Source organism: Brassica napus, unplaced genomic scaffold (genome assembly GCF_020379485.1).
Source record: "Brassica napus cultivar Da-Ae unplaced genomic scaffold, Da-Ae ScsIHWf_2728;HRSCAF=3493, whole genome shotgun sequence".
In the NCBI taxonomy this organism is placed as follows: domain Eukaryota; kingdom Viridiplantae; phylum Streptophyta; class Magnoliopsida; order Brassicales; family Brassicaceae; genus Brassica; species Brassica napus.
The window spans coordinates 37458-49287 of NW_026016008.1; the positions used below are offsets into that span (position 1 = coordinate 37458).

Consider the following 11830-nt stretch of genomic DNA (forward strand, 5'->3'; position numbering starts at 1 on the left):
TAATTAACTTGGACCTTGTTTGATTAGCTTGGCTGGTTATTCCGTGGGTGTCCGTACGGAATTACGGTAATCACAAGTTCACAACGCTATCCTCAATTAATTACTAACTAATAAAACAATTTTTTTTTTGTAAGATACTACTGACAGTATTTGCCTCGTCGTCACTTAGCGAAAATATATTACACTAACTATGCATATGGACCCAACTATTCGTCTAATCTCCATAGTATATACATCAATGATACTTTTATAAACTGTGACAGATAATAGATTAGCTGATATAACGTAATGATACTTGTTATAAACTGTGACAGATAATATATTAGCTAATATATTACATATATATATAATCTATAATAACCATGGAAATTACGACTGGTTTTCTTACTATCTCCTGGTTACGGAAATTTGTTTTTCATTTGATATCTTTCTTTGTGTGTTTAATTAATCTCAAACAATTATGCGTGTGTTTTCCTCTAATTTATTTGTTCTGTATATTTGGTGATGTTTCTTATAAATTTTGAAAACTAGAAAAATGCTAAATTCAACATAAGAAATATCTAATAATCAAGTCTCATGTGTGAAAACTAATAATCAAACCTCAGTGTCAAATTTTATAATCAAGTCTCAAGTGTGAAAACTAGATATATCCAATATAAAAACAGAAGACTAGCAACCTGGACTCAAATCAAACTCTCTATTTCATTATGTTTTTATAACTAACTAAATTAAAATATACTCAATGAAAAAAATACTCAATGGTCATAAAAAGAATCTTGGAACAAAAATAAGTAAGAAACTATATAATTGTGTTATAAAAGTAACGAAAGTCAAGTCTCATGCAAAGGGATTTCCAAATCCCATAAGATTTAAGAAAGATAATTCATTAGTTGATTAGTTCTATAAAAATAACACCACTTGAAACTCTCTTGTATTGTCAGGAAAAAAAAACAAGAAGACAGATTTTTTTTTTTTTGTCACAGAAACAAGAAGAGAGATTTAAAACTCTGTTTTTTTTTTGTACTAAAGATTCTTATAATAGCTAACTTCTTCATTGGTATGAAAAGTTTGGATCTACATCTCAAATAATCATTAGTTGGAGAAAAAATGAACTGATCAACTTTGGTTAAGTCTTTTTGGCTACAAACTTACAATGCAGTAAAATCTTAAATAACATTGCAATTATTGATTTAGTTGATACTCTTTACGAAACAACTTCTTTCCTTTTTCTAGTTTGGCTTCAAATTACGGTTATCTAAAACAGTTTGCTCTATCGGATGTCGAATACATCGAACCAGAAATATTGAGCTTAGTAAAACATAGTAGACATCTAAGCCCAAACCAAAGACCTTTAGAGATTATAGGCCGATAGGTGATGATTTGAACGAAAAATGTCTCATAACAAACGAAAAGTGGAGTTGCCCCAAAACATAGAGAGGATGATGTTGTTAATAACAACAATCTTTGAAGTGTTTCATTCTTACCGTAGAAGGTAAACAATTAAAAGACTCAACATATTGTGCTTCTGCATGTGAAAAAGAATTTAACATGTATGGAAACAGTAACAATCTTTAACACTTGGAATATCAGGGCATACGCCATGAGTAACAAGCCGGCCGTGTGTGTTTTGTTTTTAATACAAAGTTTATGGCAAACATCATTATCAATATATGTAAAAATGACTGGAATGATTATTACCAGCAGAGAAAGTGAGGAGTACAAACAAAACGCTACCATAAATCACTTCATATTCTTTTGTATACACACACACATGATCGTTCTAAAGATTGACCTTGTCCCATTTTTTGTTGGTTTGTTGTTATGATTTTGTTTCGAATTTGGCTTAGCAAATCCGGTAAATATTTTAAACTAACAGAATAACAAAATGTACATAGATCTCTAAGTTTCAGAAAATCAGAATATCATGTCTTCCAAAAATGTGGAATCAGTTATCGACTTTTTTACTGGAAGCTACATACATTCTAGTAGCACACATAACACAAACTACATATTTTAGCATCACACAACTTTAAATGGATGTAAAATTTGGTGAATTTACATTTACAAATATAATAAGAGATAGTAGTCATTATCTGACCATGTCCAAATACATGAATCTCTAGTGCTTTAGATTCTCAGCTCCGAGAGGTGAAAGAGTTGAAGGTGAATATCTGCCTGATTGCTTCAACCGCAGAGACACTCCAGCTCTCAACATGCCTCACAATCTTTCACACAACACACAAAATGTCTCAGACAAAAGACGGAAAGGAATCTTGTGATGATTGTAAAGAGCAAATGTTTTGTATCTTTTCTTACTTTGAAGTCTCTATCAAGTTCATAGACCGTACTTCCATCGATCGATATCAATGGTCTCCATGGAAGTTTCAGGTAAGTTCTGAAACATAGTTCAAGAGACATAAACATCATTAATACAAAGCACAATTCACACCTTTTATTTTAATCAGAATACCTTAGCTTCCACGTCGCCCGTATATAGTTTCCTTGGGACAAACTCACTCTGTAATGTATTAAATCGATTTCAAGAACACTGAGAGCATAAAACACACACTAGGATCTAACAAATAGCTATCCTTGTCCATATTTGAAGTTCAATGGATGCATCTTCAAGGAACGGAACCAGTAATCTCAAGTTGCGTTCATACAACTCTGTACCTGCCAAAGCCAAAACCCAAAAGAGACCACTTTTATTTCTAATATCAAGATTTATGATCTGATCCCACCAATCTAACAAGAGTGCATGAACACCAGCTTGTTCTACATTTGTTCAAGCAGATACTCTACGAAGGGTCTGCAATGACTCACCCTGGAAGCTGATCGTCGGATCCTCGAAGATGCAATCATCAGAGTAAATTGCAGTAGTGAAGATTCCTGTTACCATTATTTTCAGACATGACTTTAACCAGTTAGTGTCTGAGCTTAGTTTGTAATCACATACCTGTGACGAAATAGGCATTTCCATAGTCTGATCTCAAAACCTCCATCACACATCAATATCTCGAGCATTTTCCTCATAATCTGATCTGTAGCCAGTTCCAACCGATATTTTCAGACCAAACACGAACAGAGTGTAATAAGAGACATTAACTGAAAGCTCTAGAGATTACTTACTTATCCTCATTTATACGAAGGGTGGTAGAAGGAGACGAAGCGACTGAGAACAGCCGGAGCACTTCAGTGACTCCTCCAACCGCCCACTTCAAGATAGCCGGAGTTTTTCTTCTCCGCGATCCAGAGAAGCATCTCGTCGACCGACGACCACCCTCTGCACACCAATGAATCGTAAAATCCCCTAGATGAATAATAAACAAATCAACAGAAACCACCACTCACCTTGAGGGTCGAAGATGAGCTGATAAATATCTGGGAAGTCACTCCCGCCATTTTCTTCCTGTTATAACGGTCGTCGTCGGCAGTTATCCACAACCGCCATTTCTCCACCTTATATTTAAGTATTAAAAAACAAGTTTCACAAACCACCCAAATGTTTTGAAACTACGAAATGTACCCTAAACTCTTATTTATTAGATTTAAGTACCCATTCCACCACGATTTGGGGGGTGTTGTATCTATTAGAAATAAATTAAGGGGTGAAATGTGGATAAAATATAATATGTCTCGTTTTTTGAATAAAAATGTGGATAAGCTCTGCCTCTGTAGTCACTCGTAACTGCCAAAAGCTCTGCAGAGAGATAATGGCGGGAGCTGCTTCCACCTCCGATCCACCGTTAAAAATCATAACCGGAGCTGATGCGTTCGGAGCGAGCCTCAAGGACGCGATGGTCTCCCACCTCCGCTCCCTCGGCATAGCCGTGGAGGATAACCGGCGTATCGTCATACTACTCCGCCGGAGCCGAAGTCGGCCGCCGCGTCTCCTCCGCATCATCTTCCTCTTCCGAAATCCGCGGCTTGGTCTGCTGCGGGACCGGCGTCGGAGTCGCGATGTTCGCCAACAAGTTCCCCGGAGTCTACGCCGCCACGTGTCTCACCGTCGAAGACGCCGTGAACGCTCGATCGATCAGCGACTGCAACGTCCTCGCGCTCTCCGGCGCGAAAACCTCGCCGGAATCCGCGGTGGAGAGATTCGACGCGTGGATCGGAACTCCGTTCAAATCTCCGTGTCCTGCCTCCGGATCGGAGCCGTGGAGCTCCGAGATCTCCTCCTTTCTCGACGATTCCCTCTCCGAGATGGCTCAAATCGGAAATCCACCGATCATCTTAGTCCGGTTTATATCGGTTCAATACATTAATTACGTACGTTTAATACGATTCGGTTTATATCGGTTCAATACGTTATTTATGTTGAATAAGATTCGGTTTATATCGGTTCTATACATTATTTTATGTTGAATTGTGTTAACCAGACTAAACCAGAATACAATTCATGCGCGATTTGCTGCTTGGCCAAGAACAGAGAGTTCACTCCAGTTGATATCATGCCTGGAGGCTCGATGAAGATAATGAGGAGACTCCGACGTCTGCCATCGTGAGGTTTAAAGCGGGAAGCGTGGAGCCGGCGCACCACCACACGTTTGGTCATGATCTTGTAGTCATCAAAGGGAAGAAGAGCGTGTGGAATGTGAGTAAGAGTGAGAGAGCTGATCTCGTTGAGGGAGATTATCTATTCACTCCGGCTGGTGATGTTCATAGAGTCAAGTATTATGAAGACACTGAGTTCTTTAAACTTGGGATGGTCGTTGGGATATCTTCCTGGACGAAGATCTCGAGACTGCAAAGAAAGCCATCCAACAAGAAGCTTCTTGAAGCTGTGAATGTTATGAAAGTTTTAAATAAATAATACAAATGTTCGTCTCTTGTGAATGCTATAAGATTTTTTTCTACACATTGTTTCTTGTTGTACAATCATTAGACAAGACTTAGCTCATCAGAAACTGTAGAAGAAGAAAGCTTCTTGTTTAGCTCGGCTAGCTCTTCACCCGCGTCACAGATGTAAGACGAAGCTTGTCTCCCTGACAATGTCGCTCCTTCCATACTATCTATGTAATCCTGCAAGTAGTAGTCCAGAAACATTTAACTTATTGACTTTGTTGTGGATCTGCATGAAACATTATGTTTTAAGTGTTAAAAGAGTTAGTTACCTGCTTTGTGTATGAACCAGCGAGGAAGAAGTTCTTTACAGGCGTCTTCTGATCAGGTCTGAATGGATCTTTGCCTGGTGCTTCACGGTATAAAGACTGAGCTATTTTGACAACTGATGACCATGTGACTTCTAGACCCCGCGACGATGGAAACAGCTCAGTGACCTGCATTGCTACTTTCTCTATGATCTTCTCGTTCGGTAATCGCATGTATGGATCACCTGGAGTTAACACGCACCTGTAGAAACAGAGTTTATGTTCAAGAACCCATGAGACCTACCTGCTAGTTAATTTGTAGAAAGAAGGGGTTAGTGTTTCTTACTGAAGCAGAGAGCCTTGTCCTTCAATGTAATAATCAGCAGGCGAAGCGAGCGCAAGATCCGCAAAACAGGAGAAATCAGCATCAGGAGTGTAGAGAAGGTTGTCTAAACCAACCGCACGTTTCAATTGCCTATATAACACATAAGACAGATAGACTCTGGTAAGTAAAAAAGCCTTCAAGAATCAATCAACTACATAAAAGACTTTTTGAAGAATGGGACCTGGAGAGTTCAATGTCTTCCAACTCAGTGACCCAACCATTGTATCTGAGCTGCACCGTGCAAACAGGTACTCCCTCTAGTTCGTATATATCGTTGAAGAAACGAGATTCTCGCCATTCTTTGGGTAGTAACCTTTTGATTCCAGGCACATCGCATGCTGCAACATACACATCAGCTTTCACAACCTTCTTGTCCGTAGCCTGGAAGCAAAACACCAAAACAGTTAATCAGCCTTCAGACAACAGACAAGCTAAGATCCGATGTCAGGAGCTAAACTTCACCTTGGAAACTGCTAGTCCTGTGACATAAGTTTCTCCATCTGCTGTTTTATCATAAAGTATCTCCCTGCATCCCCACCTTAGATGGATTCTGTTTTGAAGATGATAAGCTGATGAGATGCTTATAGTGAATAACCATTGTTATAGATAATAACAGACGCACACACACACACCTGCCACCTCTATCTGTGATGTATTGTTTGATAGGACCACTCAAGTAAGTATCAGGGAGCCCTTGAGCATACGCAACAAAGAAGCTTCTGTCTTGGTGGCGAATAGGGAGAATATGGTAAGCATGCATCTCGCACTCATGTTGTCACAGTCTATGAAACGAGTGCATAAGCAACAGGATCCCACATTCTCTGGATACTCGCCCTCGTCCCACCTTTTGAAAGGAACCAATCCGAGAAACTTATCTGCAAAATGGTATCCCAAAAAAAATCAGAGAAATACAAAAAAATAGAAGTAGAAATGAGCAATCACAGAGATTATATCTATCATTGTTTTACACTGTCCAGGTTGCGAATGTCTTTCATTGCTCCATCAGGGTTAACAAGAGCTTTAACGACCGGGCTTAATGCAAGAGCTAGTGAGTTCCTCAGCTTGTCATAGGGCTGTTTGGCCAAAACAAGAATAATCATCAATAGTCAGCTTGAGGTAGGTGCTTATAAGATATGTATCTGCTAAGCACGCCAGTGAACAGAATGAGCTGAGAAGTGTAACTTATACTTGAGTTGATTTGTGACTAGAAGGCGCGGATACCGTGAATTGGAGCTCCACAGGAAACCGAAAATCAAGCTCTGCATATAAAATGCACATCTCAGTAAGGCTGAAACCACAGAGGAGAGCAATGAGCTGAGAGACAAACCTCCAATTCGCTGCCTTTGTTTATAAACGTATGAGTGTGGTCTTTGACAAGAAGGTTCTTATCAGCTCCCACCTACACATCACCAAAAAAAGAAAAAAAAACTTCATATATGAGAATTGAACTTCATTCATCAAAGCAAAAACTCATTTGGTAAAACAGAAAACCTTTTTCATCAAGCGGAAGAGGTTGTTGTAGCATCCAAAGAACACATGTAGACCCATTTCAATGTGGTTCCCTCGTCTATCTACAAAAGAGCCCACTTTGCCACCAATAAACGTCCTTGAATCATATATATCCACCTGAAACAATAACACATTCACATATCAAATCAAAGGTAAAAACAAAAAAAGAATTAGAGATGCAACAATCACAACACCTCGTGACCCTGATCGAGAAGCTCAACAGCAGTCGACATGCCTGCAAGTCCAGCTCCAATGATAGCTACTTTCAGCTTAGGTCCCTTGTATGGTACAGGCTCTGGTGGAAACAGACCCTTTGGAGCTGCATTTTCATAACCAGAACATTTAAACTGTAACCCAAATCATCACCGTTCATAAGTTCTCTATACACAGAATCAATTTGATCGATTGGATTAAACCAAATAATGTCAATTTTCTCAAAATTCAAAATCAAGACTGTTTGTGGCATAAAGCTAAAGCCTTTAAACCTATCTACATGTCAATTCACAAACTTCGCATAAAAATCAAACTTTCGGATTGTTTCAAGTCCAATTCAACCACCCAGAATCCAAAACATCCAAAGGAATCAACTTTCTGTAGAGTAGACAGTAAAGGTTCAATTTTTATTTGTTGGGTTATTACCGTTAACACTCATGTCGGAAACATCGGCGTCGAGTGAACACCTAACATGAAACCTCCGAGGCGTCTTCCACGGAGGAACAGAGGAGAGAAAACGCAGTAGCAGAGTTGCGGCGAAAACGATCGAAGAAGCCATCGAGAATCAACTCTGAGATAAGAGCTGATTTTAATTCGGTTAAAGCTTAAAAGTGACGAGAGATGAAGAAAGTGTTTGTGATGATGATGATAAGTGCTTTCCTTTTCTCTCCGCATAGACTCTGTGGCCTAACTGTGGCCAGTGGGATAAAACTTTTTTATTTTGTTGTTTTAAAATTTAATCAAACCGAGTAATTGTCATAATACCGGAAATAGCCAATACCGAACCAATCTATTCGGGTAAACGTATCCGTCAACTACTTTATTTAAACTTTGACTAGTAAGTGATACCTAATAAGTGTAACTAGTAAAAGCCCAATGGAGCAGAAATGTATGGGCTCAGTTTGGGCATTAATGCATGACAATTAGTCTTTTTTTTTTTTTTTTGCATGACAATTAGTCATGGACCGCACACGTGTAGGGTAATATAACTGCAAACCTACTTTTGATTGACATAAAAATCAAGAGAAAATTACAGCTATGAACACTTTTTGTCTTGTAATGACAAGATAAGACACTCCATGTTGTTATTTAAATATCGTTTATTACGCATCCAAAAAGATAAATTCATATATATTACTTGATATGAACAATTTTAATTCTTTAATTTCTTAAGAATTAATATATATATAAGCTTAAATTATTTATTTTTTTATTAATTATTTGTAACATTTAAAATCTCTTGCCAACTCAGATAAGTTGTGTCCCAGTTCTACGGTCTTTTTCCATGGAATGAAATAAATTAATTCGTATTTGGTACTAATAGATATAGATAATAAAAAATTCGTTAATTACCTAACGTATAAAGTAATCAATCGACAGTGAAACACAAAGTCTCGTTTTGGTCTGTTACTGTCTGATTGACTCCAGTAATAGTATATCACACATTCATTCTCTCTCTCCCTCCCGAACTCTCAGGCTTTCTCTTTAATTCCTCCTCGTTCGATGAACTTTCTTGTAGAAACTGGATCCATTTGAGAAACCCATTTCAAATCTATTCACTTTTTCTCATTTCTATGCATTTTTTAAGAAAATTGCATTCCCCTTGAAGCTCCAGAGAGAAGAAAATGAGAGACTTTCCTTCTTGCTCCGGCGAAAACGGCGTTCAGGTTGCAAATTCTCCATCCTCCACCGCCGGAAAAACAGCTCAGAATCTTGTCATTTGCATCTACCGTTGCCGCATCCGTGGCAAGACTTGCTTGATCACTGTCACATGGACTAAGTCTCTGATGGGTCAGTGTGTAACCATCGGAGTCGATGATTCTTGCAACACAAGTCTCTGTAAAGTCGAGATTAAGCCCTGGCTCTTCACTAAACGAAAAGGTTCCAAGAATCTAAGTAATATTAGTGTCTTCTGGGATCTCTCCTCTGCTAAGTTTGGATCCAGCCCCGAGCCTTTAGGAGGGTTCTACGTATGCGTGGTTGTTGACAAAGAGATGACTCTTCTTCTCGGTGATATGAGGAAAGAAGCTTTTAAAAAAACTAACGCTGCACCGTCTTCATCTCTCGTGCTGTGATTATGGCTAAGAGAGAGCATGTGTTTGGTAAGAGAACGTTTGAAACAAAAGCTCAGTTCTCGAACGATGGCAAAACGCATGATCTTGTGATAGAATGTGACGTGAGTGTTTCTGATCCTTGTCTCGTTGTTCTTGTTGATGGGAAGGTCTTGATGAAGGTGAAGCGGGTTCATTGGAAGTTTCGTGGTAATGATACGATGGTTGTCGATAGGATCTCTGTGGAAGTTATTTGGGATGTTCATAGTTGGTTCTTTGGTCTGCCGTCGTCACCGGGGCATGCTGTGTTTATGTTCAGGACTTGTCAACAACCTGTTGAAAAGACTTGGGTCGTTTTCGCAACAGGTTCCAACGAGCTCGAAGTCTCAGAGTGTTGGGTTCTCGTTGGTTCTGTACGCTTGGAAGAACGAGTAGAGAATAAGAAGAAGAAGTTTTGAGAGTTCTTTTGTTTTCTCTTGAGTGCTAATAACAAAAGATTTTTAAAAAGGAACTGTTGATTCTTCTCAATTGATTTTATCATAGGATCGTCAGAAGAACTTGATCTTGGTATATATCAGTTTCATGTCATAGTTTCTACATGACACTTGTAAAGACTCTTGTTCAAAGTCAGATTGCTTTGGTCCTGTATCAAGAAACCAATGTCCAGATACTATGTTTTGGTCTCCTGGTAGCATAATGTTCTTTACTAGGATGGAGATTGTTAAGTTGTTAACTACATTACATGTTTCTTTGACTTATAGTATGTGTTCTGAAAATAGGTGATTTATTAGAAAATCGGCAAATACGATTTTTTTCAAACCGATTTAATAGAAAATCAGCGTTAAAAATCAGTCTAGGGGCTGCATAAACAATAAAATTTTATAAGACGCCTAACCACCGCCTAGCGTTTTTTGATAACATTGCTTATAGTTCTTGTTCTGTTATGATTGTCTTCCGGGCATTTGTGGAAAGTCCTCCAAAGATGATTATCAAACCTGTAGATATTCTTTCTAAACCTATACAATGGAGCTGTTTTTTTTAATATTCAAATGTATTAAGCATTTGATTTTGAACCTCCTTAAAGACATATCATGGCTTTGTTTTTGTTTCTCGCCATACTTTTTCATTGTATACAGAACTTAACAAAGTCCAATGCCGTTATCCAGCCCTTCACCGTTTATGCAGGTACAAAAGTCCAATGCCACTATCAGGAAGACTATATATAAGAGAGAGAAGAGAGAGAGAGAGAGAGAAGAGAGAGAGAGAGAGAGAGAGAGAAGAGAGAGAGAGAGAGAGAGAGAGAGAGAGAGATGGGTTTGTACTTGAAGATTCCTGAAAATTTTGAATCAGCAAGTCATTGGGTTACTAATGTTTTCACATTACAATTATTATTTCCCTTGTTTTTGGACGCTTCTGTAGCCATCCATCAAAGCCCTGCTGAAAAGTTCCAGAGTTTAATTGTCACCATCTTGTTTGTATATGGTTTACACAACAAAACTCTTCAAACAGTGCTTAAACATAAACCACTGAAATGGATTCTTGTCTTCGTCGAAATGTTGTTCAAAAACTGACATTGGAACTGTTTATTGTAGCATTGACCCGTGACATGAGTCTTTTGCATAGTTTTATGATTGTATATCCACCAAAAAAAAGTGTACAGCTTTGCACTCTGGCTTGAAAGAACATCAAAGTTGCCTTGGATTGTCAAGTCAGAGAAAGAAATATCTTTTAGAACAAGCCAAGTTACTTTAGTCTCTTTATACTGTCAATTCAAATTTTTAGATTGCATATCTCAATGGGTGGGGGGGGAGGACCCCAACTAAAAAAACTGTATGCATTTAATAGAAGCCTTTGAAACAGCTTGCGTTTGGCTTTGATCACAATCACTCTTTTTGGCTCTTTTGGTCTGTGGGGAATCTTGAAAAGTTTTAGTGAGAAAGAGAGAGACATAGATGTGTCCCTTTACAATTGCTTCCTATTGCTTCAACAAAGTTTCTTTTGGGTGTTTGTGGAATCATCCATGTCTGCCTTTGTGTCTAGCTACTGTTATAATAATGCCAATGACCTCAGTTTCCTATACCATGCCATCTAGAGTCTAGACCCCACCCTATGTTTACTACTGGATCTAAAGACTTGATTAAAACTTGCATCATCATAGCATTTTTACAAAGAAGGTGTAAAGACAAGGATAAGAGAAGCTTTATTCATCTAAACTTCTAAACTTAAGCTGACTTGAAAAGAAACTTAGTGTAGTGATGACTCAAATAAGATGATCAGATGCAAGATCATGCTGTACTGTCTAGAAGAAGCGTTGAGTATAGAGACACAATTTGAGAAAAAGATGTAGCATAAGTATCCAAAACTCGAGTTTATACTGAGAAAAGTAATTAATACACCAAAATTAAGAAGCTGAGGGTCCAAAAGAGTGTGAAAAGACACAAAGCATTAAAGAAACTAAAGTTTAGAAGAAAAAACAACGATCTCTCAAATTCATCCCTTCTTCGAAAACACATCTTAAAGCTCCAATGATCTCAGTAGGTTCCTCGGCCAGCAGTCCTCAATCGGCCGGCCTGTCAACC

General features: G+C 38.4%; 2 long non-coding RNA genes and 3 pseudogenes across 2 annotated transcripts; 2 read left to right on the forward strand and 3 right to left on the reverse strand.

The window, feature by feature from the left end:
* Positions 1-1995: 1995 nt before the first annotated feature.
* LOC125602052 lies at positions 1996-2512 on the reverse strand. The gene is made up of 3 exons (XR_007334578.1): positions 2471-2512; positions 2317-2395; positions 1996-2225 (listed from the first exon to the last, which is right to left on the reverse strand). It is a non-coding gene; the product is annotated as an uncharacterized LOC125602052 (long non-coding RNA).
* An 89-nt stretch (positions 2513-2601) lies between these two features.
* Positions 2602-3006, reverse strand: LOC125602053. The gene is made up of 3 exons (XR_007334580.1): positions 2957-3006; positions 2824-2889; positions 2602-2673 (listed from the first exon to the last, which is right to left on the reverse strand). It is a non-coding gene; the product is annotated as an uncharacterized LOC125602053 (long non-coding RNA).
* Positions 3007-3669: 663 nt separating this feature from the next.
* On the forward strand, positions 3670-5116 carry LOC125602050 (annotated as a pseudogene).
* On the reverse strand, positions 4766-7836 carry LOC125602048 (annotated as a pseudogene).
* Positions 7837-8744: 908 nt separating this feature from the next.
* LOC125602057 lies at positions 8745-9727 on the forward strand (annotated as a pseudogene).
* The last annotated feature ends 2103 nt before the right edge of the window (positions 9728-11830 follow it).